Source organism: Humulus lupulus, chromosome 9, assembly GCF_963169125.1.
Source record: "Humulus lupulus chromosome 9, drHumLupu1.1, whole genome shotgun sequence".
NCBI lineage: Eukaryota > Viridiplantae > Streptophyta > Magnoliopsida > Rosales > Cannabaceae > Humulus > Humulus lupulus.
Window position 1 is genome coordinate 22,130,570 of NC_084801.1, and position 23,152 is coordinate 22,153,721.

Consider the following 23,152-nt stretch of genomic DNA (forward strand, 5'->3'; position numbering starts at 1 on the left):
GAGGGAGCTTCAGGAGAGAGAGAGAGAGAGAGAACCGAGGAGAGAGAGAGAGAGTGATTTGAGTGATTTTTGTGTTTTTTTTTTATATTATTGAGTGATTTGAGAGATTGAAGGGAATTTGTGATTTTCTTAAAATTTAAAATTTTAGGATACACATAAGTTTTTAGGACTTGCACCGCGTGTCCTAAAAAAATTCTTTAAGGACTCGCAATGTGTGTTAAAAAGTCCAGGAGGTGTTTGTAAAAAAAAAATTCAAACTTTTAGGACACACATAGTTTTAGGGCTTGTTTCACGAGTCCTAAAAGAAATTCTTTAAGAACTCGCAACACGAGCCCTAAAAAGTCTAGGAGCTATTTTTAGGACTCGCATCTAGGTGACAGCCTTAGAAAAAATATCATAAAAATGTGTTTTTGTACTAGTGTCTCCATCCTGTTTCAGTCATTGCTTTGCTTGATCCAAAAATTTCAAATCTAAGTAAGTCAATAGAGATCCTAAGGTGGAGTTACATCCATATATGGCCAAATCTTATGTTATGTGGGATTGTTCATACTTCTGAGGAACAGTTTTGGGTCAAGAGGAAATATCCATACCCTCTTCAAATTACACATTTAGATATTTAACAATTTATGAACACATTCTGAGGTGATGACAATGACTTGTCTGTAATTGTCTGACTTTTGCTTACCATATATGTACCTAATTTTCTTCAGTCATTGTCCATTTTACCTGGCACAGAATGAATGTAATAACTTGAGAAAGAAAAAGGGCTGTTACTATAATAAGAAGCATAGTTGCTTCTGGTGTTAAGGAAGCAGTGGAATCAGCCGGCACCTTTAGATGTGAAGTTAAGATATTTACAAAGTTTCAGGAATTCATTACAGAGTGTTCACCAAAGGAATATGCATGTGGTCCAGATTCTAGTGTCTCTCCTTCTAATGGATCATTAGTGTGTATAAAAGAAGAAAAGGATTTAATACAAAATAAGTAACACAATTCTCATTTTATTTGGTTTTTTTTTTCTTCTAAAATGTGAAGGAAAAACTTATTGGAATGATTATTTTTTGTCTTAATGAGAAATAAAATAACAGAAATAATATAGTAGTTGGGATTACAGAACACCCTGTAAATTTTATTTGTAAAACTATGAAATCTAGGATTTTTATTTATAAAAAAGAACAGTTTAGTGTATACAAATAGTTTCATTTATTGAGCAGAAAAACAAACAATTATTATTCTAAATAGAACGAATATTTCAAAAACAACTAAGATTTGAAATTTATTGATCAATAGACTAAGACAATTGACAAGCAAAATTTGTCAATAAATGAACATATATGTCTTTGTGGTTTAGAATACTGGCCTCACGTATAAGTAGGATCCATATTAGACACAAAAACAAGCTCATTATACAATAACTGAATAAGCAACTTAGATGATCATTACAACTAAATCAACTAGGTCTGTATACAACACCACCCCTCTTCCTATGTAAGAGAGACTACCACTAGTTTGATTTATTTATTTACTTTTGATTGAAACGTTGCTTTAGTTTATTAAGTATTGTTTAGACTTTGATAAAACTACAAATAGTTTTATTTTTTTAACTTATTTTGTTTAGTTTATGATTTGGGACGAGTGACTTTATTTATGATATAATTGTTTTCTTTATCTAAGAAGGAGATTTTATGGTACAGATCTCATCCCCACTTCTTCGTTTACAGTAAGTTCGGAGATCACATGCTAGTTGTAGAGGACTTATACTTCATTATCTTTTAATTGGGTCATTGGAAAACGTGCCTCAAACATTTTCATCCCATTTAGAAGAGACGGTCACACCATAATCAGACCTCAAGGAGCTAGGTCAAGCAACGGAAAAATGCCACAGCAAAGGCATTCCTGTCCGTACACCATACAATATGTGGTATTTATGATAGAATTGTTGATTATTAACAAAGAATTACATGAAATCATGAAGTACGTTTAGCTAAAGAGTACATACACACCACTTTATCAAGAAGTTTCATATTAAATTTTTTTGAAATTTTCTTCTACACACCAATATTTCCATCCTTGATTCAAAGGAAACAAAAGTAATAACATCATATAAAAGAAATGGTTTAAAAAAACACTAAAATGACGAAAATCGAAGCATAAATTAATAATGGTCAATAATCTATACTACTATATATCTTGACTTAATTTTGAGATAGTTGCTGCAGAAATAAAAATGAACGAAATTACTGAATAATAATCTGGGTTGAGTCGCGGACTAGGTCGCTCTCTTTAAGACGTTCGCGGCACTGCTCAGGGATGTGCAAGCAGACTATCAGCCCCGTCGTCCCCAGGATAAAACAACCCAGTCAATACTGTATCGGACCTCCACTGCACCGTAGAGAACCGTCGTTTACTACACCCTTAATAATGCTACTGCTCGGAATAAACTCAGTGTAATTTTTTTTTCAGATCGAAAAAATATATTGAGAGTGTTTTTTTCTGAAAAGTAATCGCACTCTTTTTAAAGAAAATATAGATCTTTTTTAATGGGAAAAAAACGTTTTATTAAAACGTGAGAGAGGCAGTTGGAATCCTGAAAAAGCTGAAGAGAAAAAGTCTTCAGTTTTACCAAAAATTAATCACGTTTTTTATTAAATAAAATAATATTTAATAAATAAATTTTTTCAAAAAATAATAAGGTGCACACCACACCAACCAACCAGCTCATCTCGGGTTGGTCGGACGGCGGCGCGCGCGCGTGTGTGGTGGTCAGGTGAGCCTTTGTGTGACTCCTCCCTCTTCCACAAAAGTGGGTACCCCTTGGGGCACAACCCCAATGCTCAAGTCCACTATCTATATACACTTACAAAGGAGTATTCTAAAACAATGTGGGACTCTTCCTCTAGGGAGTCATTAAAGCACCTTTTCTATTTTTTAACAATTCATACTTATATAGATAAGTTCCAACAATCCCCCACTTGAATTATTTAAAAAATATTTTTCATCGAGCAGTAACCTAAGAACAATAAGATTGATCATAAACAAAGGTATCTTTCGACTTGAACCTTTGCATAATGAATGCAATTTAAAATATACTAGAGTGACACGTAGTCTTGAACTCTATCTCTAACATTGCACCACGCACAATCTTTCTAGGGTGTAGTCCAAAAGCCCGTGCTTTAATGGTCATGCACGTCTATCCCAGTATAGTGAATGCTCTAGAAATTTGCCCAAAATTTCATAGGAAGCGGCCCCACTTCCACATTCGCGTAGGTGAATCTATCAAGAGTACTCCTGTAGCTCGGTACTCCACTCCACATAGAGTATAGATCTCATTAAGAGTTTCTATTAACTCATCCTTATGTCGCTTCAGGAATTCATGCTTCAAGTTAACTTTAAGTAATAGCATGATCTATCTCATATCACATCATAACTTGTTATTACCCATTGAACCTATTTCTTGGGATCTCTAATCTATAGGTCGGGTTACCATCACGTGTGATTCATCATTCTAAGGGCAATAGTCTCATTCCTTTTGATGTTTTAAGGACTTTCTCTCTAGCTAATCCTTTCGTCAAAGGATCAGCTAAATTTTCATCAGTGCGTATATGATCCACTCTTACAGCTCCAGTAGAGAGGAACTCTCTAACAGTACTGTGCTTACGTCGTATCTGACGTCTTTTACCGTTGTAATAACGGTTCTGAATTTTTGCAATAGCCGCGGTACTATCACAATGGATCAACACAGCTGGTATCGGTTTTTCCCATAAAGGGATCTCAGCTAGCAGGCCTCTCAACCATCCTGCTTCTTCACTAGCAGTATCTAGTGCTATCATTTCTGACTCCATTGTAGATTGAGCCAGAATAGTCTGTTTTTTAGACTTCCATGAAGCAGCTCCACCAGCTATGCTAAAAATATAGCCGCTGGTTGCCTTGGAGTCATCTGACAAGGTGTTCCAGTCAACATCGCTGTATCCTTCAAGGACAGCAGGAAACTTATGATAATGCAATCCAAGGTTCATAGTTCTCTTAAGGTACCTCATGACCCTTTCTATAGCATGCCAATGCTCAATACTAGGTCTACTAGTAAACCTGCACAATAGTCCCACAACATAGGCAATGTCGGGTCTAGTACAATCAGTGGCATACCTAAGACTGCCAATGATGCTCGCATATTCTGTTTGTCTTACACCATCACCAGTGTTCTTAAATAGCTTTACACTGGGATCATAGGGTGTACACGCAGGTTTACAGTTAAAGTAATTGTATTTCTTTAAAATCTTCTCAATGTAATGAGATTGATCCAAAGAAATTCCCTTTTCAGACCTAGTGATCTTTATACCAAGGATCACATTCGCTTCTCCTAGATATTTCATATCAAAGTTTTCACATAGCACAGATTTCACATCATTTATGACATGCAAGTTTGAACCAAAAATAAGCAAGTCATCCACATATAAACATATGATGGTGCAAATGTCATTCTCAGATTTATAATAAATGCATTTGTCACTTTCATTCACTTTAAAACCATGTGAGATAACTAGATTGTCAAACTTTTTATGCCATTGCTTGGGTGCCTGTTTCAAACCATACAAAGATTTATCTAATTTGCACACTTTATGTTCTTGACCATGGATCACAAATCCCTCAGGTTGGTCCATGTAAATCTCTTCTTCTAATTCACCATTTAAAAAAGCAATTTTAACATCCATTTGGTGCACAACAAGATCATGTAAAGAAGCTAAAGCAATAAGCACACGAATAGATGTTATTCTTGTGAGAGGTGAGTATGTGTCAAAGAAATCTACATTTTCTCTCTGTCTAAAACCTTTGGCAACAAGACGTGCCTTGTACTTATCAACAGTACCATCAGGTTTCAATTTCTTTTTCAGAATCCATTTACATCCTATTGTCTTACATCCTGGAGGCAAATCAACTAAATGTCAAGTTTTGTTAGACTCAAGAGAGTCCATTTCATCATTAATGGCTTCTTGCCACAGGTCAGCATCTAATGAGGTCAAAGCTTCTTGGAGGTTCGAAGGATCCTCCTCTAAAGTATATGCACAAAAATCAGAACCAAAGTCTTTAGAGACTCTAGCTCTTTTACTTCTTCTAGGTACAGTTTCATTCCCCTCATGATGCTCAATGTCTCTAATCACAAGCATGTTACTAGATGCTGCACCCCCACTATTTCTCAATTTATAAATGGAAATCTATGTCATAAAAATCAGCATCATTTGATTCCAAAATAACATGGTCTTTCAAATCAAAAAATCGATATGCTTTACTATTAACAGCATAGCCAATAAACACACATTCATATGCTCTACTAGCCAATTTTATCCTTTTAGGATAAGGAATTCTAACATATGCCAAACAACCCCAAGTTTTAAAATAAGAGATGTTTTGTTGTTTATTTTTCAAGATTTCATAAGGAGAAAATTTGCTTTTAGATTTTGGAACTCTATTGAGCACATAGCATACAGTCAATAATATTTCTCCCCACAAATAAGATGCAGCACCAGAATTAAGCAAAATAGCAACAATTGATTCAGTAAAAGTTCTATTCTTCCTTTCGGCTTTGCCATTCATTTCAGGTGAGTATGGTGCAGTTCTTTCATGTATAATTCCATGTGAGTTATAAAAATCAACAAACATGCTAGAATCATATTCAGTGCCTCTATCACTACGAAATCTCTTTATCTTTCTATTAAATTGATTTTCAATTTCAGTCACAAAAGATTCAAACATATCAAGAGCATCACTTTTATTTTTCATTAAGTACACATATGTAAAATTAGAACAGTCATCAATAAAAGTGATAAAATAACGTTTTCCATTTCTGGTCAACGTTCCATCAAGTTCACAGATATCAGAATGAATTATATCTAGAGGCTTAGTTTCCCTAGTCACAGATTTATGCGGTGTTTTTGTGATCTTAGCTTGGCTACAATAGTCACATTTTTCAAAGTCATTTAAAGATAATTTAGGAATTAAGCCTAAACTACTCATATTCTTGATTATGCGCTTGTTAACGTGACAGAGTCTAGCATGCCAAGTATTAAAATTACACAACATATAAGCAGAAGCATTCACTTTACTAACATCAACATTCAATTTAAACATTCCCTCAGTTGCATACCCTTTCCCAATATCCAATTCTTAGTTAAAGTAAACAAAGCAGCCCCTATAGTCTGTGTAAACCCCGCCTTGTTGAGAAGGTAGCCCGAGACCAGATTCTTTCTCATCTTTGGAGTGTGCATGACTTCCTTAAGAATCACAGTTCTTCTAGAGGTAAAATTTAATTCCACATCTCCAATACCAGCAACAATCGTAGTGTGTGAATCTCCCAGCAACACTTTCTTATCCTCAGTAGCAGCAGTATATGTCTTAAACATATTTCGATCATAGCAAACATGGCGAGAAGCGCCAGTGTCTACCCACCACCCTTCTGATCCACCAACAAGGTTGATCTCAGTTATCATTGCCGTGAAAGGCTCTTCAGTTGTCAGGTTAGCCTGTGGAGTAGAGCTTGGCCTGTTCCTGCACTTGCGTGCAATATGACCTGGTCTGTTGCAAACAAAGCACAAAAATGGAGCAGGTTCATTCTTCTTCTTCTTCTTCTTATTATTAGGGGGTTGTTGCTGCTGCCTGTTTTGGTTCCTTTGATGGTTCCAATTCTGATTATTGTTCCGAGGTTGATTGTTGTGGTTTGAGTTCTGCTTTCGATTCTGATTCTTGAAGTTTTTCCCATTGGGTTTCAGAACCGCAGTGGACTTTTTGTTAGTGTTGTTGTTGCTGGATACAACACGCACTTCTTCTTTCTGGTCTTGTTTACTAGCTTCCTCCTCAATATGAAGGCGAGTGATCAGAATTTCTAGTGAAAATTCTTTTGTTTTGTGCCTAAGAAATTTTTTAAAATCTTTCCACGCAGGGGGCAGTTTGTCAATAATCACAACAACTTGAAATTGTTCATCTAAAGACATACCTTCATAAATTATTTCATGAGCGATTTTCTGAAGTTCATGCGATTGGGCTTCCACTGACTTGTCATCGGTCATCTGAAATTTGAGGTAGCGACTGACAGCGTACTTCTTAGTTCCACCCTCCTCAGTGTCATACTTCTTTTGCAGTGCGTCCCAGATTTCCTTTGCATTTTTGTCAGAATTATAATAATCATACAAGTCATCAGATAAACCATTGAGAATGAAATTTTTGCATAAAAAATCATTTTCGACCCAAGCCTCTAATGCCTTAGTTTGTTTGTCCTTTTCATCGTTGTCATCTTTTTCAGAGACAATAGGCTTATCAGTAGTCAGAGCAGTGTTAACCTTTTTCATTGTGAGAAAAAATAACATCTTCTGTTTCCATCTTTTAAAATGGTTACCCTCAAAATGAAATGGTTTATTTATGTCAACAACACCAGAGTTATCATCGGTAGTCATGGCAGAAACTTAAACGTCTTAAAATTCTTGAGATAGTTGCTGCAGAAATAAAAAGGAACGAAATTACTGAATAATAATCTGGGTTGAGTCGCGGACTAGGTCGCTCTCTTTAAGACGTTCGCGGCACTGCCCAGAGATGTGCAAGCAGACTATCAGCCCCGTCGTCCCCAGGATAAAACAACCCAGTCAATACTGTATCGGACCTTCACTACACCGTAGAGAACCGTCGTTTACTACACCCTTAATAATGCTTACGCTCGGAATAAACTCAGTGTAATTTTTTTTCAGATTGAAAAAATATATTGAGAGTGTTTTTTTCTGAAAAGTAATCGCACTCTTCTTAAAGAAAATGTAGATCCGTTTTTTATTAAATAAAATAATATTTAATAAATAATTTTTTTCAAAAAATAATAAGGTGCACACCACACCAACCAGCTCAGCTTGGGTCGGTCGGACGGCGGCGGCGCGCGCATGTGTGGTGGTCAGGTGAGCCTTTGTGTGACTCCTCCCTCTTCCACAAAAGTGGGTGCCCCTTGGGCCACAACCCCAATGCTCAAGTCCACTATCTATATACCATTACAAAGGAGTATTCTAAAACAATGTGGGACTCTTCCTCTAGGGAGTCATTAAAGCATAATTTCTATTTTTTAACAATTCATACTTATATAGATAAGTTCCAACACTTAATTATCATCTAAAAATACCACCATCTGTCTTAGACTTAGACTTGGGCCTAGACTTAGACCACATCACTCTTTTCACCATTTTCATCCTATCAAGATCATTCTGGCGACTCTGGATCACTTTCTCGATCCACTCCAGCTTCTCCTTCCATTTACCAAGATCAAAAGCAACTGAATCATCATCATCACCGTCATCAATGCGCTTCGCAATCTCTTCCAAATTCAAAATCAGCGAACAAAATCTATAAACAAGATGAGTAAATTCAAAAGCGGCGGTGATGGTGTAAATAGGTTTTGATTTATTTACAGCCGTCAAGTCATTCAATACAAACAACACCTTGTCAACCACCCTAACAGTCTCTAGCTCTCGCAACTCTTCCTTGAGAATTAATTTGAATAGTCCAAAGACTTGGCCAACTCTTGCACCATCTTCTTCGTCTACGATCAAGAACACGAAATAACTCAACTGCCGACACAGCTTCATCAACGCGACTACAACATCGACTTTATCATGACGATATTGCCTACTTTGTTGTTCTCCATCTCCACTATTAATGCCATTATTATTATTATTATTATTACTGCTGCACGAAGAGTCCATCTTTAATTCTTTTTTTCTTAGTGCGAAATCTAATTAATGTATATATAGAACTATTAAGTGAGAGAAAGAAATTATTACTTTGTTTTGGTTGAGACTTGAGAGAGAGTGTTCAACACATGTATATACCTATAATACGTATTATGTGGACTGAGTAATCCTAATATAACTATGATATTGATGAGTTCTCCGACTCCAATTTAAAGGTTGACATAATTTTTAAATTTGAAATCTAAAATATCTTCACCAAATAATAATCTATAAGATTATCATTTATTTAATCGTATAGTATGATATTCGATCGGTTTGAATTTAAATTATTTTTTAAAAAATAATTTGTAATCAATTAAAATTCCCATTTAGCATTTATTAATTTAATATATATTTAATAAATAAAAAAGTTTGTTTTAAGATTTTAGTGTATTTTAAATTTTCAAACTAATTCTTTTAAGAATTTAATTCATTCCAAAAAGAATGATATTATGCTGCAAAAATCTTTATTTTAGATTTTAAAAAGTTATAATTTATTTATCTTTAAAAGTTGAAAAGTTTATTTTATTTATATTTAGTAAAAGATAACACACGCCACTAACCTTAGATATTCTTTGCCTTACAAAATTATTAACAAATTAAAAAAATTAATAGGATTTTCGGTGCAATTATCTTTGAAGGCGAAAGAAAAGGACTAATGACCTATTTTTGCGGTAAAAATGATTGAGATTATAAGTCTAATAAATTAACAGTACTAACTTTCGGCCCAAATATTTCTTATTTACATAGAAAGATTTGGTAAATATTTTTGTTGAGATTAATTAATAATTGAAAAATCTCTCTTGTAAAGACCAGTGGATAGATGTCCTTAAGTTAATTATGATTGAGGAAAATGAAATGTAGTTTGTTTTGCAGAGGCATTTTTAGTATTAAATTAGGATATATACCTAACTAGGTACGAACTAGAACTACTACTAAGTATACTAATAATTGACTTAATAGGCATAACCTTATTATAATAGAAATACCTAACTTAACTATCTTTCTCTTACAATATCTAATCTTGAGCTTTAACAACTTTGCAAACGACTATGTCTCTCTATATATAAAAAAACATATTGCTATATAAAAGAGATTTTAGAAGTAAGAACTTCTTGAAAGGATTTTAGAGAAAAAGCTTAATCTCAAATGAGAAATCAAGAATGTATTTATAGAGTAGCTGTTACAAGAGGTTTACAACCGAAATGCTTAACAAAAAATAAAGGACAACTAACTCTAACTAATCTTGTTTAGACAAGTTAAACATGATAGTTGCAAAATACAATAGAATCAACCAATATGGTTATCATCCCCCTCAAACGAAAGGGGGTATTGACCACTATTAGTTTGGACTTCATGTAGTGAAATCGATCAATGGGAAGGGACTTTGTGAGTATATCAGCAACTTGGTCCACCGATGGTACATAGCGAACATGAAGTTTCTTGGCCAAAATTCCACTACAACAATTTTGACCAAATATGACATAAAAAATATGACATATTTGTAGGAGTGTTATTAATATACCTAATAAAAAAACACATGGATCTAATTTTTTAAGCTTTAGGCGGCAAATGAAAACTTAGGCGCCTGATTAAAAAGAAGAGGTAATACTTAGGCGCCAAATGAAATCGACGAAAGGAAAAACAAAAGAGGGTTTTCTCAATTATGAATCCCTAATACCTATCTCACACTCATCAACCTCTTGGTTCTCTCTCTCTCTCTCTCTCTCTCTCTCTCGACTCTCTCGTCTTCACGCCGGTGCTCTCTAGTCCCATCTGTTGAGCCGCTTAAACACACCTCGACCACGCTACCCTATCCTTCCCTATGTATCTCTCTCGGTCGCTGGCTAGAAGAAAGAACCCAGGTAAACGTGACCTTCGTTTGTCTCTCCCTCTCATTTTATTCCCTTTTATTTATCTGGGTTTCGCTTCTTTTTCAGGGAGTGTCGATTGTGCCGCCATTGATATGTCTGAGCTTGGCAGTTATTGGTTTGATTTTGTTTGGAAATTTTGGCTCTCTTTCCTTCTTTGTGACTCTCTCTCCGTCAATCGAGTTCTTCTCATTTCCTTCTCCAGATTTAGTTCTTTCCCTCTCACCCACGATCTCATTCTCTCTCTTTCTTTCTCTGTTGTTGCAGATGTTAGCATGGAGGTGGGATTGTGGGGATGGTGTTGTAACGGCAGGGACTTCAATGGGACTAGGGTACCGTTGCCGTGAAGAAAATGGTTTATTTTTATTACATCCCCACTTATCTAAAATGGTAATGACAATTTTTTATTCTTAGGCATCATCTTTGATTAATTTTTAAAATAATTATTATATATTGTTTCTGTTTTAGGGATTTATGCAATTTTTAATATGAATTATTGATGATGTTTCTATTAACTTTAGGTTTGGTTTGTTTGAGGATTTTGGATTACTAAATTTGGTGACTTTGAGGTTTGTGGATATGCTGCTAGCTTTGGGTATTCTATTTTTTATATTGGTTTTAGATTTAGAGCTTTTGTGTTTTATGTTTTTGTATATTTAGATTTAGAGTTTCTGTTTTTTAGAGTTTTCTCAGTATGTTGTTGAAGGCAACTTTTCTTTATTTGCCTTTATGGCATCACATTCTTGTTCTTGAAGTCCTGAGGGTAATTCTAGAAGTGGAAACATACTCCTTATTTATGTAGTATGTGTGACATAGAAGATTATGGTAGAGCCTTGTAAAGCTGTTTGAATAATTACAAAGGTGGAACTTTGACAAGGTTTTTGTTTGGAGGCACGAACTTTGCGGATTCTCTTCTAGAACTTTGATATGTAAGATCACTTGTACCAATCTTTTTTTTTTCTTTTCGTTTAGGATATTTTCTTATGTAGCTGTATTAAGTCTGAGTGGCCTAATTTATGGTATCTGCTATATAGGCATCCCAAGAACACCAATATTGTTGAGGGCATGGTTAAGGCTCTGGCTAGAGTTGTTTCAAGTGTACATGTAAGATATGTTTATGTATATATTTTATAAGATTTTTGGTTAGTCCTAGTTGGAAAAACTCAGACTAGTGGTGTTTAGTTCTAAAGTTTTCATTTTTTTTTTCTTTTTCATCTCTTTATCTATAATAAAACTTTTGTTTTTTTTAGAAAAATTGTTTATCTTATCGTCTTCTTATAGAAAAAAAAATTAATGGGTACAATCTTCTGGTTCAAATAAAACTTTATTTGTAGTTTTGTGCAGGCACACTTTGGATCGGTTTGATGAGATTTTATCAGATGGTAATTAATTTTCATATTGTAATTTGCTTGACTTGAAGAAACTTTGACATGTAGGGTCAAGAGACTAGTGAGGAGAGCCTGGTAGCTGTTGCAGGGATGTTCAGCAACAAAGCTAAAGGTAATCACCTCCTTGGCTAAGATCAAATATAATCTATTCTTATTTGTTTGATCAAGTAAAGAGGTTTTTTTACATGTGTGTTTTTGTCGAAATCTTGGCACCCTGAGTTTGAGGATATGGTTGTCAGGACTATATTTCTAGCATATGTTTTGCTGTCTTGCATTTGATTTATAGAATATGTTATATTGGATCAAGTTAAGGTGATGTAAGTAATTGTCGTAGTTGTGTTTGTAACTAATTTAAGATGTACTCCTCGAATTATAGGGGAATCATCTATTGTATTCTTAATTTTTCAAAAACAATGACCACGTGCCCTTTGTAGGAATTGAGTGGAGCCTTGATAATGATGCGTCCAATACTGCAGTCTTAGTTGCTAGTGAAGCTCATGCTATAACTCTAGTTGTTGAGGGTTTGTTAGGAGTTGTCTTTACAGTGGCTGCATTAACAGATGAAGCAATTGATGTTGGTATGGTATTTATTTTTTTTTGCTATAAGAGTTCTCTGATATGTCTACAAATTAGTTTATGAATTTTGACTTATATCTAATTTGTTCATGAAATTGTTTAAAAATCATAGTTTAAAGTTTAATTAAGTGTTTGTTCTCTTTGTTTAATTAACCCTGTTCAATCCCCAAATAAAGTCCAGCCATTTACTGCAACTCAGAGTTGTTTCAGTTCTTGTGACTGAGAATTGATTTTGTCCGTTAAGTTATATAATTTGGGGATTTTTATTTATGTTTTTGGATTTAGGTTTATGGTTCTGCTTTGTGATAATGATGTTTTGAGGGAGAATCTACATCTCCAAACTGATTTTAGGGATGTTTTGAATATTTTCTTTCCTTTGTACTGCTTAGGTCTGCACATAACATGCTTGTTAAAATGCCTCAATATGTACCAGCTTCATAAACATCCATTTTACACCCAATTATGCCTCTTTGTTGTTCTTTCTCAGCTTTTTATTTTGGTTATTAGCTCTTGGAATTTCTAGATTATGTTCATGTTCGGCCACTTTTAGTTCATATATTGATTGGTGTCGAATTTTATTGATTGGTGAAGCTTTATTTGACACAAAGGATCATTGTGAAAATAAGTACTATTTGTGTGTCTTGAATTTGTTTGATGAAAGGTTCCTCTAAGATAAAATTATGTTTAATTGATGATCTTGTATAGTTTGAGATGTATTTATGCATACTGTACTTGAACTTGCTGCAAGAAGCAATCTCAAACCAATAACTTTGGAGCTTGGAGGAAAATCCCCATTTTTTTTTTTTTTTTATGATGCTGATGTGGATCAGGCCGTTAAGCTAGCACATTTTGCCCTGTTCTTTAATCAAGTATGACTTAATTTTTTTTTTCTAAACAAGACTATTGATTCTACAAAAGAAAAAAAAATCATTGTTGAAAACCAATCCCTTCCCTTTTGCAGGGACAATGCTTTTGTGTTGGTTCAATAACTTATGTCCATGAGCGTGTGTATGACGAGTTTGTTGAAAAAGCGAAGGCATGTGCAATGAAACGTGTTGTTGGCGATCCATTCAAGGCAGGCATTGAACAAGGCCCACAGGTAAATCAGTAGCCGTTCTATTTTATAGCAATCTTTATGAGATTGTCTTGTTTTTCACTAGCTTTTAGCTCTATGTTACTACTCATTTGAACCCTGTAAGAAGCCTAGGTTGCATTTTGATTTTTGGATTCAGAAAGAATGTTCAATTGTCACAAACCACTTTTAAGGTTTTCCATTAATCAACTAGTTGTATGTTTTGTTATTGATTAATGCTCTATTAATGTTTCAGATTAACCCATAACAATTTAACAAGGTCCTGAGTTACATAAGATCTGGAAAAGAAAGTGGAGTTAAGCTGGAAACTGGAGGAGACAAAATTGGTTCAAGGGGTTACTATATTCCACAGTTTTTTTTTTTTTTTTGTTAGGATCAAGTTGCTTTAAATTTATATTTTGTTTAAGGAGTATTTTTGAGTGATAATCTTTGAAGTGGAAAGTGTCATGGTTTGAAGTAGTTCGTCTTCAAATGTAAAAATACTCATGGTTTATCATATATATTGAATATTTTAGATTTTTTGATCTATTTAATATTACACTTGTGATCAATTGATATTTTTTTAATCAAAATACAATAATAAAAACTTTTTACAACAATTAAAAATGCATACTACAAAATAACAAAATGTTATTACTGGGAGAATTTACAATAATTATGGTTGTTTTGTATAATATATTATAATTGGGAATAAAAAGTTATGATTTATATAATAGAATGAACTAAAAACGTTATAAAATGATCAAATATAACAATTTTCATAATAGTTGGAAAGTGTTATGCATAAAGTATAAGATTAAATTTCAAATTTATAACAAAATACTTTAACTAAGTGTTATTATTTGAATATTATAGCAACTAAAAATGTGTTGTTAAATAGTTTAAGATAACATCGAACATAACATTCAAATACTGTTATAGAAAAGACAGGACTTTTAATAACATGAGCTATGTTAGCGTTTTCAGAAGCGTTATCAATACTCCTAGTTAGCAGTTTTTAAGTGTTATGAATACTGTTTTTTCTTGTAGTGTTCAATCACGCACAACTGTGGCTGCACCAGCAACTAATGTTCCAACATTTTCTAAACATACAAGGACTCATACAATGACAACAAGATCTCAGAGAGGGATTTTTAAGCCAAAAGCATTTTTGGCTACTAACTATCCATTGGTGGAGTCCTTATTTCCTACAGAACCATCTTCTACTCGTGCTGCATTGAAAGATCCGAGATGGTGTATGAGGACACTTTGTGTATGAGGACCAGGGTGCTAAACTTGATTCCTTGGTCCTTGAGAAACCTGTCAAACACTTTGCATTCTCCTCCCCAGTCAGCCTGATTTATTGACAATGAAAACTGTTTCTCAGCTAAACTTTTGAACTGAACAAAAGTGTCAAATGCTTGAGATTTAAGTGTTAATGGAAAGATCCAAGTATATGTACTAAAATCATCAATAAAATGAATGTAGTATCGAAACCCATCTTTGGAAGGAGTATTTGAGTGACCCCATACATCGGTGTGAATAAGTTCCAAGGGTTGACTAGGCCTACTTGGGGATAAGGAAAATGGTTGTTTATGACTTTTACCCTTTTGACAAGCATCACAAAACTTTAGATTCTTTAAAGAGGTAGATTAGGACAATTGAGAAAGAACTTTACTTAACACGCGTGGGGATGGATGTCCTAATTTAGAATGCCAAAGATTCACATAATTTTGTAAAGAAACAGTGTGTGATTGAGGCTGACAATAGTGAGAGAAAATGAAAGACTGATCTGTATTGATTTGAGAATTGTTACAATGAGCAGACTGATCAAAAAAGTTATAAGAATGAGTACAATTGAGGGAATTAAAAGACAAATGGACATTAGAACATTTTGTCAGATTTGTATTATGGTCGATTTTGGAAACAGTAGCTAGATGACATTGAAGTGTAGGCTGAGTAGAGGTTTTAGAGTCATCTCCAAGCAGGTATAAACTGTTGGGATTTTATGCCCTAATTAAAACCCAATTTCTTTATAATCTCATTCATTATCAATAAAAGAATAGAAATCATTTTTTGACTTGGTCAATCACTTTGCTCACATGTTTTATTTTCATGATTATTTGATTAATATAAACTTCTATTAAATCCCGAGCATATAGCTAATCGTATTTATAGTGACGTAATCACAGTGGAATATAAATATGATTATATGTTCAAATATAAGTTAGTCCTAAGATTAGTCAGTACATAGGATTTACACTGACTTGCCAATCTACAATATGATCTACTTACACACCGTAGTGTTATATTATTTTCAGAACATTAGCAAAGTAGATAAGATCGGATGTATTTGTTACATCGGACTGGACCGATATTGACTGTAAATAAGATAAGTAAACATACCATTATTATCTATTCTAACCATATCATATAGTTGACCATAGGTCAATTCAATCTCAATTCTGAGTGGTTAGTATTCTAACTGGTTGTATTATTTGAGTTCTTTGACTTGTTCGTTACCAGATTACCTTACGGACTAGCCCTTACTTACATCTTGGGAACTCGGTAGAATAATTGAGTGGGAGTGTTAATCATAGATATGAACATCTATAACTTCTGATGAAGAAGTAAAATGATGGTTTCCTTTTAGTTTTGTTCAAGGTACTAAATGATAGAGATCTCATTTCAGTAATTAATATTAGTTTACTGAAATATCATTTACAAAGAACTTAGTATTTTAAGGATAAAATACAATGAGGGGTAAAATGGTATTTTAGTCCCATCTCATTGTAGACCATCTATAGAGGATTGAGTGAAAATTATGGTTGTAACATTGGATAATTAATAACGTATCTATATTGTTTCTAGAGCATTCTATGAATTCAAGAGGTGCAATTCCGAGTCTTTAGTGGAGTCACGAGGAATTAATAAGGTAGTAAATTTATTTGTTATATTTATGATAACTTATTGGAGCTTGATTTCATAGGCCCATTGTAACGCCCTGGTTACTCCAAGACCGTTATTGTGGACTTTAAATAGTGCTTGACTTGCTAAACGAGTCATTAGATTATAAACTTGCATCTAGTTGTTATTAATAGGCCAGGGTAAAAATCTTGATCAAAAGGAATGTATATATTTTATTTAAAATGTTAAATTGTACATGGGCCCATTGTTAACCCTCGTTTTGGTCAACTGACACGGAGTCAAACGCTTGATGTGATAGAAAGTATTGAATAAGATCTAATGGAAAGAAAAATAAATGACACAACAATTTATAGTGGTTCGGCCCCAAGAATTGGTAATGACCTACGTCCACTTAAGCTTTTATTGATCTTGATTCTCAAAGGAGTGATCAAAGAACTAGGATTCTTCGAGTTTCACCAGCCTTAGAGGGATGAGTAATACCACCCAAAGATAATAGCCAAAATTCTCTTCTAAAGCATAAACAAAAATCAGCCAAAAAGTCCCTCCCTTGAGCTATTTCTCTCTATTTATAGGCTCAAGAAGGGTTACATGAATTAGTTAAAGATATTTTCCCCTAACTAATCGAATAATCAGGTATAAATGGAAATAATCTCGGATATGATTACAATTTTACAAGATTACTCATAAAGATAGGGATTATACGAGCAGTCTGGTCGTATATAAAACTCAAATGACGTGTCAGGGGAACATCCTTGATCGATGGTTGATCAGAACCTCTGCCAGGTGTCAGCCACGTGTTGAAAATATTTGCCACGTCATCCATACATGCTTTTTGGATAACATTTGCCCCCCAAGTTTATTTATTACAACCAGCAATAAATAAACTTTAGGAAAATGACCCTTCAATTACCCCACAAAATCTGTCAGAATAGTTCGTGCCTCCTTGGAAAAAGTGACCTACCCACGTCCAATCATGCCTTTTTGGTTCCCAAGCAAACCTTTGACGGCTATCACTCTTCCCCATGCTTCGAAAAGGGGGAACTTATGATTGCCTCTTTTTAACACATCTTAGACAATATATATAGCTTTCAGAGTTTCCTTTTCTCTTTTTACAAGCTATCTTTTTGTCAAGAATACTCCAAGAACTCCCAAGACAGGGCCCAGAAATTTCTTCGAAGTTCATCCTTCGTTGCTCCAGGAATCTGCTGTTCGCACACCTAGAATCGAAATTTCTCCGGGACTTCACAATCTTCGTATAGGTAAATTTTAGAACTTTCGTACCCTTTACTGTGTTGTGCATGTCTGTTTATGCTAGCTCTTTAGGCTCTGAAACAGTATTGTGTTCTTCAGTAAAAATATAGGAAAATTGGACCTTTGCTTGCTGATGTTAGATATGGTAGAGCATCCTTGTTTTATAGGGGTTATGAATTAGTTTGATAGTCGAGATCATAGATTTAGGACGTAAAATCGAAGTAAAAATTCGATTTTTAGGCTAACTGAAAAACTGGGTTTTTCCCGCCCTTACTGGAGTTGAAAAAGCTTTTTTAGAAAAAACTTTTTACTTTCACTTTTTGATCTGTTTTTCAAACTGTTCGTATGAAAATTTCAATTTTTTTGTTAGAATGCTGCTGTATAAAAGTTATACTTTTGTACACGAACATCGTTATTCTAACCGACTTCTTAGGCTCTTCTTCCTCACCTCCCCCTTTTTCTGTTCGCAGCTTTTAATGCCAGATTTGTGGGGAGGTGAAAGGCTGATAGATGACAACCTGCTCGTACAGCTGCTCGAGGGCGAAGAGCAACCAGCTCAGCGAATCTAAGAAATTCCCTTTTCGCGAATTTCTCCTCCAAGACCCCAACCAAATTCTGCCAGCATGGGTCGTGCCAAGTCTACCGCCAAGAAGAAAAACCCTTCAAATCCACCAGCCCATCTTGGCCCGCAGGCTGGGGTTCCCTCGACCAGTGGTCGAGATAATAATGCTCCCGACCCTCACATCCAAGTCAGGGCTCGTCCTTGGTATTCAGTTCTTCCCGACATCGAGTGGTATCTTTCCCCACTCAGTCATGTAACCCCTAGGATGTTAGCCAACTACTTCAGAAAATACGGCCTTTCTGGGGTAACCCTCAAACTCCCCACTGCAGACGAGCTGGCGAATTTTCCTGGAGACGTTTATAGCGCTTGGTCAAGATATCACATAGAGGCTGGGGCTACCCTTCCTCTCCATCCATTCTTCCAGGGGGTGGCGAACTATTTTGGAGTCGCCCCCTTTCAAATCACACCAAATGGATATAGAATGCTTGTTGCACTCTATATCATTTATAACCATAAGAAATGGCCAGAGCCTACCCCTCATGAGGTCAATTACCTTTTTGACCTTAAGTCCAACCCCCAACAATCTGGTACGGGGTTCTTTCACTTTTGTCACCAGGAGACCAACCGAACCTTCCTGAGTGACACAACCCATATTTCAAACGTGGGGAAATACAGTCAGGAGTATTTCCTCACGCCTGACATGGTCACGAATAACCTAGCCTTCACTCGAGGAGGTAAAAGTCTTTTTTCACTGGTCGTTGTTTTTACTTATCATTTTTCCTTGCATTTTTCTGAAACTTCTTGTGTTTTTTAGGCCCATGGTTGCGACCAGACCCAACACCAGACATGGTGTTGAGGTCTGTCATGTTGGCCAGCATGACGGACGTTGAGAAGAGCGTCAAATTTCTGGTCACCGAGGCCAACTTAAGGCTAGTTGGCCTCCTGGCCCCTCACCAAGATGTGAGGGAACCCGCGGCAGGAAGTGCCGCTGCCGAGGAAAATCCCGAGCAGCAACCACCAGTGTCTCCCCCTCGACGGAGACTAACTGGGGTTACAATCAGGGAACCTATTGGCACCCCCCAGTAGAAAGGTCTTCTGCCCCCAAAGGAAAGGGAAAACAAAAGGCGATTGAGCCCGTCATAGACTTAGACGAGTCCTCTGACGAAAATGGTACAATTATTTTATTCCTAGATAGCTTGCCAATTCCCTGTCACTTATTTGACGGGGACGACAATTTTATATATACTCCAAACCTAGGGCCGGACTTCTTCATGCCAGAGAGTGAGTGTATGACTAGTAGAGTCAATAGTATAGCGACCAGTAGTAATAGCTCGGGTATTGGACTTTACTTCTTTATTTCTTTTCTGATGCAACATAACTTGTTACCCATTTTTGGCTCATTGTTTGCATGTTAACTTCTTTTGCAGAAATGGTCTCTGCCAATGTCTTCGACATCTATAGCACTCAGGAGGAGGAAGAAGTCCCCCTGGTTCGCAAGAGGAAGTCGTCCAGGGGACATGATGGGGAGTCCAGCCAAATGCCCTCGGCTAAGAAGAATCGATCCTCGGGCCCTCCTGCGGAGGGGCCTCCTGCGGAGGGGCCTCCTGCCCAAGATACCAAACAACATCCTCTCGAGCAGGAGGTTCCACCTTCAAATGCTCCAGCTGCCAAAACTCCATCACCCCCATCCCCTAATGAACAAACACAACAGGCTGGGGGGGCTTCTACTGGGACGAAACTGTCACACTGTGCCCTGAGATCTGCCAAAGACCGTCTAGCCAAAATCCTCAAACATGACCGCTGTAAAGAGGCCATGGCAGGGATAGAGGAAATGGGGGTCGACCAGATCATCAACAGGGCCCTGAACGAGACTGCCAGTGTAAGCATCTTACTTCTCTTTGCATAAAATCTGACTTTCTTGAAATCTGTCTAACACTTATTTTTTGCGTAGGCCATGCTGACTTTAACGGCTGCCTGCCTGCGTTCGGGTGCCAGCATCGAGCAGTCCCATGCTCGGGAGTTGAAGTTGATGGAGGAACTTCAAGCCGCGGAGGCAAGGCATGCGGGGGAGCTGGAAGTGGTGACCCAGCAGAAGGACTCTTTGGCTGCGGATCTGGTGGAGAAACAAGCCTCTCTGGAAAGTGCTAGAAAACAAAGAGAGGAATACCAGGAGGCCAGCTGAATCCACTGGCGCGAAGTCAAAAGGCTCCAGGAGGAAAATCTTGCGAAAGACAAGAGTATTGCCAGCCTAAAGAGCCAAGTGGAGCAACTCAAGCTCACAAACGCCAAGGACCTAGAAAGGTACAAGCATGCGACACTTCGATGCTTCTACGATTTCTGGAAGCATAACCAAAGTGCCAACTTTGGCTAGCTTCCAGAGGATGCTAGGAAAGCTGAGTTGGCTCGCTGCGCGGCTCGACTGGCTGCCGAAGAAAGGGCCAGAGTTCCTATTTCCCCGAGATTTCGCTGGCCACGGGGATGGATGGAGGGGAAGCTGCAGAAGACGCAGTTAACCAAGATGCTCCCCAAGATCCTCTTGCTGCTCCTTAGCTTGTTTTTTTACTTATTTTCTTTTTCTTACATGACCCACAGGTCATGACATTAAGACAATATTTATTTGCTTTTATTAATGCATGGGTAGCTTTTTCTTTTAAACTTAATATTTACATCCGAGCAATACTGCTCGCGGTGTAAAAGAATTCTTTTGATATTATAATATTTTTACTTTATTATAACATCTGTTCGCATGACCGAACTTAGCATAGTACTTTGGTTTGACTTAACAAAATATATAAAATTTTGAAAAATACTCTAAGTACAGTAATATGCTTTCACTTATTTTGCTCATGTGTTTACATACCTTTTGGTATGCTTTGCTTCCTATGTACCTTATATGCCCCCCAAGTGATCGAGGAGCTCTAGGTCCTTGGTCACTTGCCTTGACCAAAACCTGTATGAACATTACTGCTCGGTATAGAACATGAAAATTGTAATATAGCAAAACAACACACGTAATGAGCAAATACTTGTAAAAAATTACAAAGTTTGGCAAGAATGACTGGCTGCGCACAGTCCCTTATAATTATCGTATTAAATGGACTAAACATGTCTTTACGAGTGATCTTAAAAAAGTTCTTACACTTATAAGCGATTAGCCATATCTCATGACTCACCCTTTTTCAAAAACTTGTAAAAAGTAAAAATAAATACAAACCAGTCTTTTAAGAAAGACTGTTTACTGATAATACTTGCGCAAGTTTTCTCTATTCCAATAACGTGGAACGAGATCTCCATTCAAGCGTGCAAGTTTGTAAGTGCCTAGATGAAGGACTTCTTCAATCTGGTAAGGTTCTTTCCAGTTTGGTCCGAGTACTCCAGCAGCTTGGTGGCAGGTGTTTAAGAAAACTCTTCGAAGTACCAAGTCCCCGACGCTGAACTTTCTTTCTCTTACTTTGGAGTTAAAATACCGAGCGACTTTTTGCTAGTACGCAGCTACTTGGAGCTGGGCTTTTTCTCGTCTCTCCTCGACTAGGTCTAGGGATTCCATCAACAATTGGCTATTTTGGTCTTGGTCATATGTCATTCTGCGGTGCGAGGGCGGATCTAACTCGACAGGCAACATGGCTTCGTACCCGTATGCTAAGGAAAATTGGGTATGACCTGTTGTTGTTCGGTGGGATGTTCTGTACGACCAGAGGACTTCGGGCAATTGTTCTGGCCATGCTCCTTTAGCTTCCTCGAGCCTTTTCTTCAGGGTATCTTTCAATGTTTTATTAACTGGTTCGACTTGCCCATTTTCTTGGGGGTGAGCAACTGAAGAAAAGCTCTTGATGATGCCATGTCTTTCACAGAAGTCTGTGAACACGTCACTATCAAACTAGGTGCCATTGTCCGAGACAATCTTTCTCGGTAATCCATATCGACAAAGAATGTTTTTGATAACAAAATCAAGTACTTTCTTTGTCGTTATGGTTGCTAGTGGTTCATCCTTGGCCCATTTTGTGAAGTAGTCGACAGCTACCACTGCATATTTCACACCACCTTTCCCTGTTGGAAAGGACCCAATTAAATCTATACCCCATACTGCGAAGGGCCATGGACTTTGCATTTGCTTTAACTCGTTGGGAGCCGCTCGTGGGATCTTGGAAAACCGCTGACACTTATCACACTTTCGCACGAACTCCATCGAGTCCTCATTCATCGTTGGCCAGAAATATCCCTGCCTTAGGATATTTTTTGATAGGCTTTGCCCCCCAGCGTGGTCTCCGCAGAAGCCTTCATGCACCTCCTTCATTAGCTCTTTAGCCTTCTCTGGCGTAACACATCTAAGCAGTGGCATCGAGTATCCTCTTCGGTACAAAATACCATCGACTAGGATATACCTTGCAGACTGTCTCTGAAGGGTCCTGGCTTTGTTTCTATTTGCTGGTAGTGTGCCGTTCGTGAGATACTCTAAGTATGGTGCCATCCATGTATCTGCTAACTGGATCACCATATTGGTTTCGTCTGCTCGTATGCTTGGTGTGCATAGCCGCTCAACTGGCACTATATTCAAAGTGTCAGCATCTTTTGCACTCGCGAGTTTGGCTAGGGCATCCGCGTTTGAATTTTGATCTCGAGGTATTTGCTGGAGGGTATATTTTTCAAATTGTGCCAACAGATCCTTTGTTTTGTTCAGATAAGCCACCATTTTTAGGCCTCGTGCTTGGTACTCCCCTGAGACCTGATTCACTACCAGTTGTGAATCACTG